Raw genomic sequence first — 17,274 nt, forward strand, 5'->3', positions numbered from 1 at the left:
TTTACCCCTGTGCCCAACCTGGCACAAGGTAATGACCCATGATGTGCTCAGTGGGTTGTAGAAGTGCCCCTGATCCCTGAGACCCAGGGAGGAATCAGCCTGCTCTAGGCTCCTAGAAATCTTTACCTCTCCACACTGGGCTTGGCCAGGGAGAGACAGAGCCTGCTGAGTTAGCTGGAAGGAGGCAGAGGGGATGATGAGGTAGCCGCAGCCCCAAAGTGCCCACTGGGGAATTGTCCCTTTGCATCTATGCTGTGTGTTCTCTGCAAGATTCATGAACCTGGGGCAGGCATGAGCCAGATCTGGAGACCAGAGGGTTGAGGGGTTGGGGGGCTGGTGGGGGGAGGGCCTGGCCAGTCCTCCCCCTTTTCCTCCTTTAGATTTGGCAGGTAAATTTCCAGGTGTTTGCAGTGAAAAGGTCCAGGGGTTTTCTAGGCACCCAGTGGCAGGTGTGAGTCGATGACTCCACTTGGGGCCTCCCTGGGGGCAGCTAGCCAGGCTCAGGGCAGGAAGTGTCTGATTCTGGGTCACTTGGCTGTTCTTGTTGCTGCTGAGATTGTTCCTATAGCCAAGATCTTTGATCTGGAAAGGATAGGAGAAGAGCATCCAGTTCAGCTCCTGACCTTCTGGCAAGAAGAGGGGTATTAATATTCTCAGGTCCATTTCATGGGCAGGTAGCTGAGGCCCAGAATGATGGACCCACCTTATAACTTATAAGTCCTTGAATGTGGCTCCTTCTGATCGTTTCTTTTGGTCCTGACCATGACTCGCTGTGCATGGTTGGGGAGAGATCGTGCTTCACTGACAAGGTGCATTTTCTGTGGGGCGAGGCCATCCTTGTCACTCGAGGCTTGAGAGGGCCAGCAAGGATGTCCTTGCTCTATATTTGGGGCCTCATGCAGAGAGGGTGGTAGGAAGACAGGGCGGCCTCTTGAACTTTGGGGTTCCTCTGAGTTGAGACCTTGCCTGGCTGGCCCCAAGAGGCTGTTGGTGGCTTGGGAAGCAAAGTAGGGATGCCTGGCCTAGCCAGAGCTCCCGAGTTTCCCTCCACCAGCTCCACATCACAGAAATGCCTGGACTTCCTGGTCGTAAGAGGGGAGTTTTGGGAGTTCTGTCGTGGCTCAGTGAAAACGAATCTGACTAGCATCCATGAGGATGCAGGTTTCATCTCTGGCCTTGCTCAGTGGGTTAAGGATCCAGCATTGCCATGAGCTGTGGTGTAGGTCACAGATGAGGCTTGGATCCCACATTGCTGTGGCTGTGGTGTAGGCTGGCAGCTGCAGCTCTGATTCAACCCCTAGCCTGGGAACCTCCATATGCCATGGGTGTGGCCCTAAAAAGACCAAAAAAAAAAAAAAAAAAAAAAAAGAAGAAGAAGAAGGTAATTTTGGAGGACCTGTGTGGCTGAAGCTTTGTTTTGGGGCTGTTTGAGGTCGGGGTAAGAACTTCCTCACCGGTGGCTTAGAGACCCAGCCTTTTGTCTCTCCATCCTGAGAAACACATTTTTAAACTTAAAAAAAAGGACTGCATTTTCTTGGCTGCCATGGGGGCCAGCCTCGGGCTGTCATAAGAGCAGTCAGAGACGACCTCTATTCTCCTGGCCAAGATAGGGGCGTGTGCCCTGTGGCTGCCCTGCCCTTTCTCATAAGATAACTAATATCCCCACGAAACTCAGATTGTTTCTGCTTTTTTTCTGCTCCATTTTCTCTTTGTGGGAAAATTGAAGCAAAATGTTGTTTGTGCTTATTTGCTTTGTCCTCTCATTTTCAGGTTTCTTCCTCCTCTCCCGTATCCCCGACACCTGCCCTAATAAGGTGGAGTTAGTGACAATCGGGGGTGTTATGGCATGGTTAAGGGTCCTTATGGCCTCCTACCTGGCTTCGGAGAGGACAGGCAGTCGACGTTTAATAAGGAACCTTTCGCCATAGTCCCATGTCTCTCCCCCCCGCGCCCCCCCCCCCCCCCCCCGCAAGCTTAATCGAATAGCAGGTAGACGTGAATTCTCAGTTCCTGGCCTGTGTCTGCTGACTATGGTCTGAGCCGCTCGGGGGGGAGGGGGGGCAGGTGGCCTCAGTTTGGTTAGGGGTTTGGTTGCTACTTCTGCACGTCTTTGTGCCTTTCCCCCTATCTTATCTTGCCTTCTTTCTCCTCTTGATGTTTTTTGCAAGTATGTGGCTACACCTAGTGTGATCTGGATCCTTTCTGCTTCTCCAGCTGGCTGGGTCGGTGTCCTGTGGTTGCGATCAAGGGTGGACTCCGGTCTCCCAGCCCACTCCCTTTCTCCTTGCTTTTGTCCACTTGGCCGGACAAAGAGAACAAAACTAAAGGGCCACCCCTCCCCCTCTCCTAAACCAGCCCCGCGGTGCTGTTCTGCGCTGATCTTCTGCAGCCGTTTAAACAAGGGCTCAGATGCCCCAAAGTCATGGGGACTGGCTGGGCCCAAGCGCCCCTCCCCACGAGAGCCCCAAACCAGCTAGGACCCCGTCCTTCTGCCTTCCTGCCCCGTGGTGCCCAGTGGGCGGTGGGGCCGAGTGGAGCCTCTGCGGTGGTGCTGCCCAGCAGCTCTGGTACAGTAGAGGAGCAGGAGGGCCGGGGGCCGGGGCAGGTCAGACAGGCCTCTTTTATTTACAGTACTCTCTTTCACGGCCCCAGTGAAACAGGAGCCCCGAGAGGCTGCAGTGAAAGGGCACTGTGTTTGTGCACCCAGGCCTTCCAGGGCTTGCTACAAAAGGTGGGGGCACCCGGAGCACTGAAGGGCTTTTTGTCACCGGCTTGGGGTGGAAGGGAGGGCGAGCGTGCGGGGGTCGCCGCTGCTGCTGCTGCTGCTGCTGCTGCTGCTGCCGCCACCGCATGGATTGTGAGCATGTGTGTGTTTGGACGACTCTCCGATGCCGCTTAGAACGAATTCTGTGGGCTGGGGCTGGGTGGGGTGGGGGCTGTGTCTCGATCCTCTGGATTTGTTGTAACAAAGGATTCCTTGCCCCCCAGTGTTTCTCCTGATGGTCCGCTGTCTCACAGGAGCTGTGGTTGGGGGTGAAGCCTTGAGGGGGCCCCACCTTCCTCCCCTCACTCTCCTCTCTCCAGAGAGCAGTTTCATGGATAGTCATCAAGTTCCTCGAGCTCCTGGATCCTCGCAGCTGCCATTTCCTGACCCCTTCTCCCCACGTGATCCTTCTGAGCCTCAGTTTGCCCATCTCTGCAGTGGGGGCACAGAGCATCTACCTAAGACACAGGGTTGTTGTAAGGATCGGCTCGCTCAAGGTTCCCTCCTTTCAAACTGACCAGCCGTGGTCCCTTTCTGAGCCTGAGGAGCCACACTGGGGACCCCGCCGAATCTCTCTTCTCGCCTCCCTGGTTCTTGGGGTTCTTCATACTTGTCACCCTCCAGTCTGCCTGACATGATAAAGGGAAGAGGAGGTTTCCAGAAGAACATGCAAAGCATGAAGGTTCGAGGTTGTAGAACAGAGGAAAACACCCCCCAACCACCCCACCCCCAAATTGCCCTTTAAAATTAAGAAGATGAAAAAACCCCTGGTGCCTGCCCAGCCTTGGTAAATTCTGGAAGGCTGACAAGGCTTCCTTCATTGACCCGCTGTGGCTTCAGTAGCTGAGTCCAGATGGGTGTGGAGGCCTCAAGTGTTTCTGCCTTTGCCCTTTAATTATATCTTTGAAACTGTATTGTCAGAGCCAAAAATCAGGGCTTAGTGGGGGCACAGAATGGTTAAATTCAAGCCTGTTCCAGAGAGCCTCGGGCCATTGAGAAGCCATGGGTGGTCCACTGCTGGGGAGGTGGCTGCCCCCAGCTACCGAGGGGCCCTCTGCCTTTCAGCCTTTGTTTTCTGCCCCCTTCCTCCCCTATTGCTGCTCCCACTGCTGCCCCCGAGGGGACTTCCCCCCACCCCAGCGGGGTCCTTGTCCATCTTCCGGAGAGGCAGTTAATAAGCAGCCACGCGTAGAAGGAAGAAGGCGAGCAGAAGCCCAGATAAGGGTGATGCACCTTGGTCTCAAGCGTAGAATTAGAAGGAGCCTCGGAAAGTCTCCTTACCGTGTGCTCATCCCTCAGGCCACATTGGCATTCTGGAAGCAGCCAGAGCCTGGAAAAAGATTGGAAGGACACCGTAAAGGAAGTTTTCCCTCTTTGTCAGGACTGATTTCTCTGCTGCCTGGTTTCTCTGAGGGACTCGTCTGTAAGAAAAATGGAGAATTTTATTTCTCCCACTTAACTCACATCCATTTTCTGGATGGTTTATAGAAAAGACGTCACGCTAGCTCTTTGGGACCATCCTATGGTAGGAATGGTTCTGGATGGTTCTTGTGTTGTCAAGAGATACTTTTTCTTTCTGTATCTCTGTGTGTGGAGTAGTGATGCTGTCATTGGTTCAGACATTGGGCCCTTCGCTGGTTAAACTCTTCAATGTGGACCCTTAAAATATATATATTTGAACTTTTCAATAAAACAGATCTAATTAGATCTTTGATAGTCTGAGATCCTGGTTCATTCACACAAGCCACCCGGAAAGGTTTACTGTCCAGGTGAGGGCACGGACCACCCCGTGGACTGCGGTGTCCTGTGACGCTTTGGGTACCCAGCTCCTGGAGGCGGCTGGGGGACTTAGGCAGACGATGGCAAGTGGGTGGTGCCTCCAGAGAACCATGGCTGCTCAGGAAGTTTCTTTGTGGGCTTGAGCATGGCTGCTGGTAGTCCACGTGGTGTTTTTCTGTGAATTAGAAAAGGTGCCCTTTCATGGGGGGCAGGGCACTCCTACCAGGGCCCGTGACTTGGTGAGCAGGATGCGGTGGGATTTGGTACCTGCTTGCCCCTTAATTGGACCATTGCACGTGGTCCCCCGCCCAAGGGGGCTTCCATGGTTGGAGTGATTTCGAAATGAAAGCTGTTCTAATGAGGTGTTTTGAACCATCGGCGCCTTGGGTGTCTGTGGGTGGGAACAAGAGTTTCCAAAGGTCAAGGCCTCTTGGGGGGTTTCGGGGAGCCCTCAACCAGTCTCGGTGCTGCCTTAGCCCAGGGCCCGCCAGGGCCTTACACCCACCGCACCAGCCTGCAGGCCACCGCGGCTCAACTCCGCATGAGCCAGGGGCCCCTCTGCCTGTTCTGGCATCCTTAAAGCTGCCAGAAACGTCAGGTGGGGTTTATGGCATCCTTTCAGCATGACTGTCTCTTGTGACCGAGGCCAAGAAAAACAACAGGAAGGGGTAGGAGGAATGAAGGACGCCGTGCGCGCAGTCCCGGAAAAGCACAGCATCTTATGCAACCGATTTCTTCGACTTAGATGTGGAGCTGGGGGAAGGAGACCGGTTAACAAGGCAGGATTCAGCCCTTTGCAAGAAGATCCGATGCCCTTACCCCTTTTCTCGTAGTTCTGCTCCCCAAGGCTGGGTCTTTCAAAAGCAACTACTGGGCATAGGCCCGGGGGAGAGTTAAACCCTAGGTCCCTTTAACCTGAGCACCCTTGGGTGCTGTGATGTCAAGGCTCTCTGAAGGGCCCATGGTCAGTAGACCAAGGCCTGAGAATAATTTCCATTTAACTAATTATTATTCTTACTCCAACAGATTCGAAATCTATTTAACTTTTCAGGGTCCCACAGCCTTTTAAATGTTTCAAGTGTATTCTCTCTGATAGGTTACCTTTTCTCTCCCTGTAGGCTATAATTAGTGTCCTTTAGACAAAATTGGCTTAGAATTGGATTTAGAGAAGATAAGAATCAAATTACCAGTATTTATCTTGTAAATTCCAAAAGATCTACTTAAGACACTGTATTAAAAAAGGGGGGGGGGAACGTTTAAAAGAAAAGTTTATTCTATGAAAAAGTAAATTCCTCATAGTCTGAGCATCCCAGGGCCATTTTAATATTAAAGCTGTGACTTCCTTTGGAGGAACAGAAAATTGCCTTTTCCCTTGTCTCAGTTTTTATCTCCTATTGAGCTTCCGAAATATGTTGCCAGGCTTCAGGTGGTGGAGAGCTGAGGTGCTCTGGATTTTCATTAAAATTTGGAGGGTTTGGATTATCTATGAATTGTGGTTTGTGGTAAGACATAACCTTCTAAATATGCCTGTCTTAAAATATACATGCATTTTTTTTTTTTAATCTTGGCATTTTAAGTTATTAAGCTGTTGGGAGATGGGTGAACAGAGGTCTCCTGCACCTTTGCGTGTCCCAGAATGTCAACATGCTAGTTTTCCTGTGCTGCCTAGTACAGTGAGTCCCTAGCAGGTTTGAATAAGATCATGTCAAAAAAATATGCCCGAATTTTTAACACTGTTGGCTCTTAAAGGTGCCAGGCACTCATGGCACATTCATATTGTTCATTAAGCTGTTCAGCTGTGTTCCCTGTACCTGCAAATCCTTCCTTTATTCAAGCCCACTTCTGCTGCTGAACTCAAAACTCTTACCCCTCCAGTGAGGCAGCCTCAGGTTTTGACTGCAGCCCCTGGTTTGTGGCCGAGGTGGCACTTCCCAGGCACTTCTGTGACCGCGTAGGCACTCTCTGCATGGCCTTCTGCTTTAGCAACATGATTGACTGTAGTTTTCCAAATTGGTTCTGCCTTTTTTTTTTTTTTTTTTGGTTCTTATGAAGGTGTTGGCTGTCAAAGCACAAACAACCGATTCCTTTTAGGGGCACAAAAATGTATTTTGTCAGCAGTTCCACTTGTAGGTATGGACCCCAAAGAATGGAGAGCAGGGACTTAGATAACTTGTATACCCATGTTCATAGCAGCATTATTCATAATAACAGAAAGATAGAAACAACCCAAATGTCTATTGACAGATGAACAAATCTGAGGTAAATACATAGAGTGGAATATTATTCAGCCTTAAAAAAGGAATGACGTTCTGACACAGACACTTGGTACAGCGTGGATGACTCTTGAAAACATTATTTCAAGTGAAAGAAGCCACATGTAAAAGGTAAGTCCAGTAGAGTTCCATTCATATGAAGTACCATGCATTTGAGAAACAAATCAAAGAGACAGGGAGCAGGATAGAGGCTTCTGGGGGCTGGGGAAATGGGGGCGGGAATAGGGACTTAGTGTTTAATGGGTACAGAGTTTCAGCTTGGGGTGATGGAAAAATTCTGTGGATGGAGAGTGGTGGTGGTTGCACAACAGTGTGAATGCACTTAATGCCACTGACCTGGTACGCTTAAGAATGGTTAAAAATAGTGCATTTTATGTTATGTCTCTTTTACCAAAGAAAAAATGATTTTATGTGAATTGTGATACCTGCCATTTGAGACAAAATTTCTTGGAAAGCACTTAGCTCATCATACTGTTAAACGCCCTTGGCTAAGTGTTAAAGAAACAATTACCTAAATATACAGTCTTGATTATCGGCTACCAGACTGGCACCCTTTAACCATCGTTATTGTTACTAGCTAGACGGAATATTTCCACTAGGTATTACCTCCCAAGAGGCGTGATTATTTGTTGCGGCCCTGTGTTTTTATTACTCATCTGATTCTAGAAAGGTCTCCCCATTTTTGGCTCTGGAACCTTCTCTCATGACCTCTTTCCAGAGGGAAGGCCGGGGAAAATCTTCCTCTGATTTTTTTTTTTTTTCCCTACGTCAGTAATTTTAAAAAATGTCTGTGGTTTTACAACACAGGGAGGTTTCAGTGAGGAAGGAAATTCATTCCGGGTTTGCAAACTTTCTGAAAATTATGGAAGAGGTGTTTATGCTTTTCGACTCGGTACCTGTGTGGTCAGGGTTTTAGAAGCTTTCTGTTCCCCCTCTGTGGCGTGCCTTGCCCACCCCAACTGGTTGCAGATGTAGCCAGAGATCTTGCGAGCTTCTGAGCAGAAACTTTCAGCTCCTCTTAGTTGGGTTTTTATGTAAATGACAAATTTTCGAAGTCCTAAGGAGATGCACAGTGAAAAATCTATGCCCAAATGAGTTGGCATCTTGAGATGAAAATATCAGCTCTGCAAATGGAAGTTTCCTCTACGCGGTGGTGGTGTGGCAGCCAGCAGCCTTGTTCTGTGCTTCTGAGGCTTTAGTGGCCAGCCAGGGAAGGGACGAGGCTCGCCGTATATATAGTACCAGGCGTGTGGGCGCCTTGGCGCTGATCTGAAAAAGCTTAACTTTGGCATTTCTGGGTTTATTTTAAACCTACAACCTTTAACGCCAGACACAGAGCTTCTTTCCCACTTAATGTAACCATACATTGATGGCTTTTAATTAGTGTTGGATCTTTTTTGGTGTTTTGCAGCTTGGGATATATAAAAAGTCTGACTTAAATTAAAAAAAAAAAAAAAAAAAGCAAACTCCAACATTCTCACGAAGCACAGGAGCTTTTGAAATCCTCACCACCTCACTCCTCCCCTCCCACCAGTTCCTCTTTATTTTTATCTTGAGTCAGGTGGGCTGCAAAGCAAGAGTCCAGTGGAAGCCACGGAATAGATGGAGGCAATTTCCTTATACCGTTTTGGCAGAAACGAAACGTTGGTATTTAAATAACAGCGGTGGTGAGCTGGATTTTCATGGCATAAACATAGTTGATGAAGATCAGTAAGCGCCAGAGTCATGGGCTCTTGGCTATAGGATGAGAGGGGTGGGGTTGGGCCTGTTCCTTCAACACTTTGGAAATGCTAATGATCACTTGTGGTTTCCAAGCCAGAATTCCTCATATTGGCTTGCACGCCGCCACCCCGTGTGGGAAGCCTCTGTGCCACCGCCGAATTCTCCAGTAAATATTTCAGACATCCTGGGCCCTGCTCTCTTTCCCCTGCAGTAAATTACATATTAAAGTAGCCTGGTAACTGAGCACTGGTTGCTGTGAGATAAGGGCCGGGAAATCAATATGTTTGCCATGTGGCTGCTTGTTTATGACACCTGCCTCTGGAACAGTTGAGCAATGTTTTGTTTGTTAAGGCTGCATTTCAGAAGCTTGTATCCTCCTAAAACAACCTCGATCTTACTCGGGGAGAGCGAGGTGCTACAACAGGTATTGATTTTAGTTGTTCTAAGTATGGAATTGCCCTTCTAAACAGCCTGATTCCACCCCCACCCCCGCTGCCCCAAACCTTGAGAAAAGGGAGGTAGATACTCTTGATCCCCCGAACATACAGATCCCAAATCCATCATAGAATGTTTATGATGTGGTCAGTTACAAGAAGGAGGGTCGCTTATAATAAGGAAGCGTAGGTGTTGTTCAGATTTATCTCTTCTCAGGGTACCTGGCTCACACCAGTTCCGTTCTCTCCAAACTCCTGATCTTCCTTGATAAATGCTTTTCCCACAACCACAACCAAATGCAACAAGAAACATATCTATAGCCGCCAGTAAATAAGGATTTTAATCTCAGTCTCCAGTGGGGTTGTATTTTAACTCGTGGATAATACTATTGTCTTGTGACCCAGCCCGCTGATGAGTTAATGGTTCTTAGAGCTGTGCATTGTCAACTCAAGTGAGTGAAGGAGTGTATGTGTGTGTGTGTGTGTGTCTATGTGTGCTGAGGGGTGAGAGGGGTGGAGCAGGCAGCTTTGGAGAGGGAGGGAAGCAGCCTGGTTCCTTTCTTGGCCTTCTCTTTTGGAAAAGGAGCAGTGATACAGCTTCTCTGCTTGCCTTGGGGATGCAGGAGTTCTAAAGTCCATCGCAGACACGTTCAGATGTCAGGGGGTCAAACGTGCTGGTGCACTTGGGGGGCCAGTGGCACACACCCTCCTAGTGTTCCTTCACCTAAGAAGCATTCCGCTGTCTCCAGTTGCTGCTCTGTGCCTTCACATGCGCTCACACAGCAACAGTCAGGTCTGCTTTGTTTTGCCAAAAAGTGAGTTAAAGGTTTACAAAGAAACACGAGCTCTTTAACCCAGAGGCAGCCGCCGCTAAGCTGCCACCCTGTGCCAAGGTCCAGCATCCTGGGGAGATGATCTCTTAATGACCCTGAGATATTCTGAGACCCGATTTTTGTGTGTTCATTTGTTTCTTAACCCAGATGGTCAGGTCCTCCTTAATCAACCGTGGCAAAATGTCACTTTCCTTTCTGTTTTCCATGGGATGGTAAGTGGCTTCTCTGATCATCTCTCTCGGCTCGTGTTTTTCCGAAGGTGACACTTAAAATTAGATGGAGGTGCCGTGCGGGAGGGCGAGATGAGTTGGGTTGTCCCAGCCCAAACCTGGGGAAACTGAGACTGGGCCCGAGCGGCTGACTGAACGGCAGGGGTTCACGTCAACAAATTCCTTTTCCACCACCCTCCACTCCCCTATTCCCTAATAATAGAGTAGGCACAGTAGTTGGCTCATTCTGGGGAGGCTAGTCCATATTTGAGATTTATTTACTTTATGCAGCCCTGGCCCGGATGGATGATGAAAGCATTTAAACCAAAACCGATTCTAGCAAGTATTTGCCCCTGTTGATCGTGGGGTGCCGTTGTAGAGCGTGTGTGGATTTGGCAGGGGGAGTGGTAGGTGAGCTGGCCTCTCTCCTCTTGAATTTGCCCAACCACTGGTGGAAAGAAAAGAAACTTGATCAGGACCCTTCTAGTGATTTTAATTTCCCGGAGATGTGTAATCACCCTGTGGTACTGAGAACTGAATCAACTCTGGCCTTTCTGACAGACCCTTTGGTGAGCTGCAGTACACCCAGCTTTATGAAATTATTAACCTTTTATAAGACTGGGATAGTTATAAACGTTGAGCGAGGCCAGGCAATGACTGTTGGATTCCTCCCTTGGAAAGATCAGGTATTTACTGCTTTCCCGAAATGCAGTGCTGGTTTGGGAGTCCAGAAGGACCCCCAGGATGGGTAAAGACCCTGGAGTAGCTTTGAATGAAGAGATAGCCACGTGGCTGGCTCTCAAGGGATCCAGACGGTCTCTTGAGACCAGGAACATTGCAGGCTGGGTTTGGGGGTGTTTTATGAGTGTTTATGTGGGGCAGTTACCTCCTATAAAGGGATTTAGAACTTCCAGTCATTTATGACCCAGCCCTGTCCGTGTCCTCCAGCTCAGCATTGCTGTTCTCAGGCGCCGTGGAGGCACCTTTTCCTGGGACTGCTTATTAATTCATCCATTTAACCAGATCTGTTTGAGAGGTTCTAGAGAACCTTGCGTGGTTGAGAGAGAAACATGATATGGTAGGAAGAGTCCATATTTTGGAGGTAAGATAGATCTAGATTGAGAGATTGGCCACTTTAAGAAAACATAAAAAAATTTTTTTTTCTTTTTATGGATGCACCTGCAGCCTGTGGAATTTCCCAAGCTAGGGGTCAAATCGGAGCTGCAGCTGCCAGCCTACGCCACAGCCACAGCAACACAGGAGCCTTAACTCACTGAGTGAGGCCAGGGATGGAACATGCATCCTCATGGATACTATGCCAGGTTCTTAACCTGCTGAGCCACAATGGGAACTCCAGGCCACTTTTTTTCCCCTGTCTTTTTAGGGCCACACCTGCAGTCTATGGAGGTTCCCAGGCTGGGGGTCGAGTTGGAGCTACAGCTGCTGGCCTGCACCACAGCCACAGCATCGCAGGATCTTAGCCGCCTCTGCGACCTACACCACAGCTCCCGGCAATGCCGGATCCTTAAGCCACTGAGCAAGGCCAGGGATCACACTTGAGTCCTCATGGATGCTAGTCAGATTCGTTTCTGCTGAGCCACAGTGGGAACTCCTAGGCTACTTATTAAACTGTCTGTCCTTAGAGGCTCCTGTAACATGGGGTTGATGGCACCTCACTTGTAAGGTTATTGTGAGGATCAAATGGAAAAGCACATGTAGTTCTCCTTGCTGTTAAGGTAGCGTCCGATAAATGTTAGTTCCCTGTCCTCCTTTCTCTTCTTAAGAGCAGAGGACCTGCTTGTATTTCTTTGTTTTTTTGATGCCATTGTTCACAGTAGAGATGCGTTTGCGTATCTGTGGCTCTGCTTTGTGTCCATCACAGTGGTGATGAAGGAACGGGGGGGGGGGGGGGGGGCGGGAAATGGGGGGGGATCCCAAATGGGGAGGAACAGGCAAGGTTCTCCCAGGGCTTTTCGTTTCTCTTCCTTGGGAAATCAGGGCGTTCTCCGGGGAATAGACATCCTGGGACTGTCACTCTTCCCTTTGGCCTCGGCATCAGGGACCTCTTTGGTTTGGTGGTCTGTGTCCAGCTCTGTTGTGGATCCTGTCTGGCGTGTTGGGGTTGGCACTGAACGCAACCCTGACGGCTGCGTGTCCTCATTCACAGACCTCTGAGCCTGGGCCTCAGCTGCTTCGTCTTGCAGACTTGCCATTTCCCTTTCCAGGAAAAAAAATGGTCCTTGAAAAATGCTTTCTTACTGTGGCTGTAAGGTGCTGGTGTGTTGTTGGCAGCCAAGTTGGGGTTTGGATCTCCCTGGGGTTTGAGGTTGCTCAAGGACTGTTTCTAACATGCTCTCGCCTTTTTATGCATGGACCGTCCAGGGGATCCTTGGTGAATGTTTCACTCTGGGGCTTTCAGGAGAAAGGTTTGTCATTCGTCATCACTCTCCTCATCCATCACAGCTGCAGTGAGAGTGGTTAGAGGGAAAGGGTGGAATCAGTTGTTCAGATTTTTCCTTCTTCCCGCTCCCTCTGTCCCCATCCCCCATCCCTCCCCACCCCATCTTTCTGGATGTGGACCCGTTGGGAGATGCTTGGGCCAGGTTTCTGGGGTGATCTTGGCATATGTAGGAAGAGGGATGCTTTCTGTTGCTAGCCTGGCGTTGGTCTTGTATCCCTGAGGTGTGGTTTAGTAGGAGGTAAACAGTCACTTAATAATTTATTGGGTGCCTGCAAAATTTTATAGGCAGGAGAGATGAGGGCAATTCTAGGGGAAAGAAAAGGCCAGTCATGAAGCTTTTTGGGCAGCTCCCTTCTTGGGCTTGAAGCCTTTGATGCTTCCCCACAGTCCTCAGAGCTCCCAGTGCCACCCAGGTGTCCAGAGGGGACAGTTGAGTTGGTGGAACCTTGCTCTTTCCATGTGTCCATATGAACCCACTCCGGTCCCATGAGAGCGCCTTTCCAAACCGTGATGTCCTGCTCCGCTTGGCTGCTGGGGACATTGAAAGGCCTTATTTGAAGGCAGCCGTCACTGTATCAGGGGTGCTGGGAGTGGAGGTCTGTAAAATGGCTTTTGGCTGCATGGGTGATGATTCCGCTTTGAACCCCAACACTGTGAATGTTGAGGTTAAAATGCAGGAGCCGAGAGAGCCCCGAGTTCATCGGAAGCCGTCTCCTGCCTTTAGGCGGGGCCTTGTGCTGAAAGGAGGGAGAAGTGTGGACAGTGCAGGGGGGAGGATCCGGAACTATCTGGAATCCTGGAGGTAGACCTGCTCGCCTCCCCTGTCAGCCTGCGTCCAGAGCACCTTTTAACCCAGAGAGGAGCGGGAAGGGCTGCCCAGCACGGCCACCTGGCTGAACATTCTGCTTAAACACACTTTTTTTTTCTTTTTCCCGATTGCTTTTTTAGCGTGTACCGTCTGTTAGGACTGAGGAGGTTTTGGTTGTTGTTTTTGTAACTTTGGGACATAGAAGTCTCTGCTTGCGTTTGTGTTTTCGGTGACCACATGTAAGGGCCGGTGGAATCTTTCTTGTCTTTGCTTTCTCTGAACTTTCCAAAGAGTGGGCCCCTATCTCTCGGCGGGGGGGATTAACTCCTTGTGGCCCCCTGGGTCGTTGGTGCCCCCCCCCCACCCTGTGTCAGCATCTCAACCTCTGTACACAGGATGTTTTCTCTAGCGCTTATCAGATGGTTTAGGAGATGTGGGGTGGAGATACAGGTAACGTTTAACCCATCCTGAATTCCTTTCTCGAGCGGGGGCCCAAGATGAAACTCGGCCGCAGAACAGAGGGTGGGGGGGGCAGGGGTGGGGGGGTGGCTGGAGTGAACCACGCCGCTTTCTCTCTCAAAGGGAGGTGTGGGTGCCTGTGGTGCAGGGGCACAAAGGTGCTTCGTTTTGGTGGCTTATTTAACACCCCTCCCTGACACCAGTGTGTGGGTTCAGAGCCCGGGAAATCAAAGAGAAATTTAACAAACTCTCCTCTCTTGGGTGGAGGCTGAGTAATTGAATTGGTGGGCGATCCACTCCAGTTTCTTCTCTTTTCGCATCTTTCTTCCTTCCTTCCACTCAGACCAGCATCTTGGTCAAGGTGCCCGGTTTGAGCTCCTTTGGCAAAGGGGAGCAGGGAAGGGAGAAGAAACCAGAGCAGGCACCTCTGCAGCCACAGAAGCTTGTCTTTTTTTGTTGTTTTGTTTTTAACCTGGATGTGTCTGGATTCGACAGAGGTCGAGAGTCTCTGTTATTATCATTGGCTGGACATACATGGAAAGGGGGCAGCTAAGGATGCTCATCTCCTTTGAAGGCAGGGAGGATGCAAGCAGAGTAGGGGGTAGTTTAGCACAGCTTTGTAAGAAAGTTGCAAGCCTCTGCCAGCCTGTGGACCTGGCCTGCTGTCTGCGGAAGGACGCAGCTAGTGAAAGACATCCGCCTTCACCTCCAGCACCTAAGATTGAAGCATTGCTCATGCTTTCTGGGCCTGGCTCTCTCTCTGTTACCTTTCCTTCCCACCTACCCTTTTTTGTTCCCATAGCAGGAAGGGAAAAGAAAGTACTCTGGAATATCCAGCAGTCGGCACTGCTCCTAGGAGGCTCTGTCTTAGCAGGGCAGAGGATGAGCGGGGAACATGGAAAATGGATTGGTGCTGTTTTGTGATGGTTTGCTGGCATTTTCCAAAATCTTTTTGGGCATGATTCTCAGATTCAGTGAAGGGATGGATCTCCCAGAAATGAAGAGGTAGGAGATCTTGTGGCCAGGGATCCAGGAGGCCTGGGTTCTGGGATTAGCTCATCAGAGGCTTCAGCCTACCCAGCCTCCAAAAAAGAGAACATCCTTTTAGCTTCTGCAGCATGTTTCCACTGGAAAACCATTCTCCTGGATGGGCATTGACTCATGCACGCTTTTCTTCTAGCTCATATGAAAGAGAAAGGTATATTGCCCTTTAGCACCGGGATAGTCTAGTAGGGGCACCAGAGTCATCGCAACCACTTTGAGTTGCAGGCTTAAGAAGTCCCTTTGGGCATCGGAAGGGGAGTTTGCCTGAGATCAGGCTTGGTCACCACACTTGAGCCATGTTTGCCTTTTTCTGACCCGTTTTTAGCCAGGTGAGTTAGCAGTTTTACCCATCGTCTTCCACCCACCCGGGCAAAACACATTTGGGAAAAGTTAGAGCAGCTGGCGTTTGGCACCTGCAACGCTGACATAGCAGTTCGCCTGATAACGCTTCTTAGTTTCTCTGGTGATCTGAATGTACTTTTCTGAGTCATGCAAGGAGCCTGTGAGCTGAGGCTGGCCAGATAGCCCCAACTCTGAATTAATTCTCATGGGTAAAACCCTGGGGGTGGCTATTTTTTGGTGGAGGTGACCAAAGAGCGGTGGCGTCCCTGCTAAGGCTTCCTTGGAGGCAGTGAGACCTGGCCTTTCTCTGGGTTCCCCCTGTTTGTTAGTTGTGCTCAGATGAGGTTTTTTTCCCTCTCACTGTTCTCTCCTCCTCTCATCCTAACAGTCTCATAGGTAAACTTAGAAGGAAGACAAATACTTCTCAAACTGTCACCGAGGGGGCCATAAAAGAGACATTTGGACAGTGGTGCTGGGGAGATCCTTGTCTTTGTTCCATGTTAATACAAAGGGATCGGGGTAGCCCCCATCACCAGGGAAAGGCGGTTTTTCTTCATTTAGCTTTTAATTGCTTTCTTTCACTTTTATGTATAAAAGATTGTCCATTTAATTAACTCAAGAATGCAATTTCAAAAACACTAATGCTTTACACATGATGGCTTTTAAAATAAAAGTAGCATTCTAATATTGCATAATGCTTTCCTCTCCCTGCCTCTCCCCCATCCCACCACCTCCCCTCCAGTCCCTATTAACCTTTTGCAGTCGAGGGTTGTTAGGAGGAAAGTGCTGGTCCCGCTGTCTCTGCTTCTACTTTCCACGGGGTGGCCGCTCCCTTCTGAAGTGTTCCGTCGCTGCCTCAGAGAAGGCAGCTCATCCCTTCTGCCTGGGGTTGTTTCGTGGCTATATTTACCTTCTTTTGAGGTCACAGGGCCCTGACTCCTGTTGCCGACTTTAAAAAAACCCCATCATTATAGCGGATTACACAGGAAAATGGAAAAGGAAATAAAATCCTAATTCTTAGCCCTGGTTTCTTTTGGAGATTTTATGAGAAGCCCATGTGCACTGGCCTGAGGGTTCCTGGTTTCAGCAGCTTCTCTCTTCTGATTCTCAAGGAAACCCTGCTCGTTCTCATCCCTTCAAACCCCTTACCATGTGAATTCCTCGTGTCCGTGGTCTGTCTTCTGGCCACGGTTCCTTGGAGCCCAGACTTTCCCCCTTCATATCGACTCTCACAGGCCAGTCCCTCACTTGATGGCTGTTGTATCTTCACCTGCTGGACTCGGAAGGGGCAGGAGGACCCATAGAGATGCACACACATCCCTGCCCCTGAGAAAGACAGTCCAGCTGTGAGGTGGGAGATATCCTGGCGGTCCCTTTAATTTTGTAGGCGAGATGAGGGAGCCCCAGAGGGTTCAGTGACCAGTCCAGGGTCTCCTGGTCAACAAGGGTCCTGGGCTGAATGCGATCCACTCGCCTGGCTGATTGCTTAGCCATGCACCTACTGACTTCCTGGATTTTTTCCAGATCCGGGTCCTCGAAGGGACCTTGGACATCACGTGACCCACTCACTCACCTGCTGGAGCATCCTTCCTCTTGTGGTTCAGAGGATGTCCAGAGAACAGCTCTGTAGACCTTGTAACAGCACCGTATGTCAGACGCTTTGTGTTCAGATCTAATTTAACTCCCTCCCATTAGCCCTGTTTCCCATGCTCGGGTGATGAAACGCTTGGTCGTTGAGCGTGAATAAATCCAGTGGCTGCCAAGTATAGCAAGTCATTTTGGAGAAACATCCTCTCTCTCACGGTGTCTCTTCTCCAAAGAACATGATATTTGAGCCTCCCAAAGTGAGGGCAGTGCTGGATTTCCCACCTTGGAAGAACGCTTGTACCGCTTCTCCAAGTGACCAAAAGATTTTGCTTTCCTTGGGGTTGGGTATGTAACCCTGACTTTTTCTCAGCCATGTGACGTGGATATATACACATGCAGCTTGGGAAAAGGCTCTTCTTTGTTTTTATTGGAGTGTGGTTCACGTACAGTGTTGTGTGAGTTTCAGGTGTATTGCATAGTGATTCAGTTATACATACATTTATGAAAAATAAATATAAATGTATATATTCTTTTTATGATTCTTTTCCCATGTAAGTTA

At 49.5% G+C, this 17,274-nt stretch overlaps 1 protein-coding gene and 2 long non-coding RNA genes across 11 annotated transcripts in view; 2 read left to right on the top strand and 1 right to left on the bottom strand.

The window, feature by feature from the left end:
* The window catches only part of LOC106504879 (uncharacterized), a 33,578-nt gene extending 25,386 nt beyond the window's left edge, over positions 1 to 8,192 (top strand). The window contains exon 2 of the long non-coding RNA XR_014815335.1: positions 2,989 to 8,192. This is a non-coding gene — a long non-coding RNA (uncharacterized LOC106504879). The remainder of the gene's footprint in view (positions 1 to 2,988) is intronic.
* Positions 1 to 17,274, top strand: part of ZBTB16 (zinc finger and BTB domain containing 16) — a 199,788-nt gene that overhangs the window by 30,191 nt on the left and 152,323 nt on the right. The window lies entirely within an intron of this gene.
* Positions 12,342 to 16,817, bottom strand: LOC146399862 (uncharacterized). Its single transcript, XR_014815336.1, has 3 exons — positions 16,702 to 16,817; positions 15,882 to 16,077; positions 12,342 to 12,477 (listed from the first exon to the last, which is right to left on the bottom strand). It is a non-coding gene; the product is annotated as an uncharacterized LOC146399862 (long non-coding RNA).

Source organism: Sus scrofa, chromosome 9 (assembly GCF_054392235.1).
Source record: "Sus scrofa isolate SSC_HxYL_T2T_F1_AM1 chromosome 9, Sscrofa_HxYL_maternal_Yorkshire_Landrace_v2.0, whole genome shotgun sequence".
Classification (NCBI taxonomy): Eukaryota; Metazoa; Chordata; class Mammalia; order Artiodactyla; family Suidae; genus Sus; species Sus scrofa.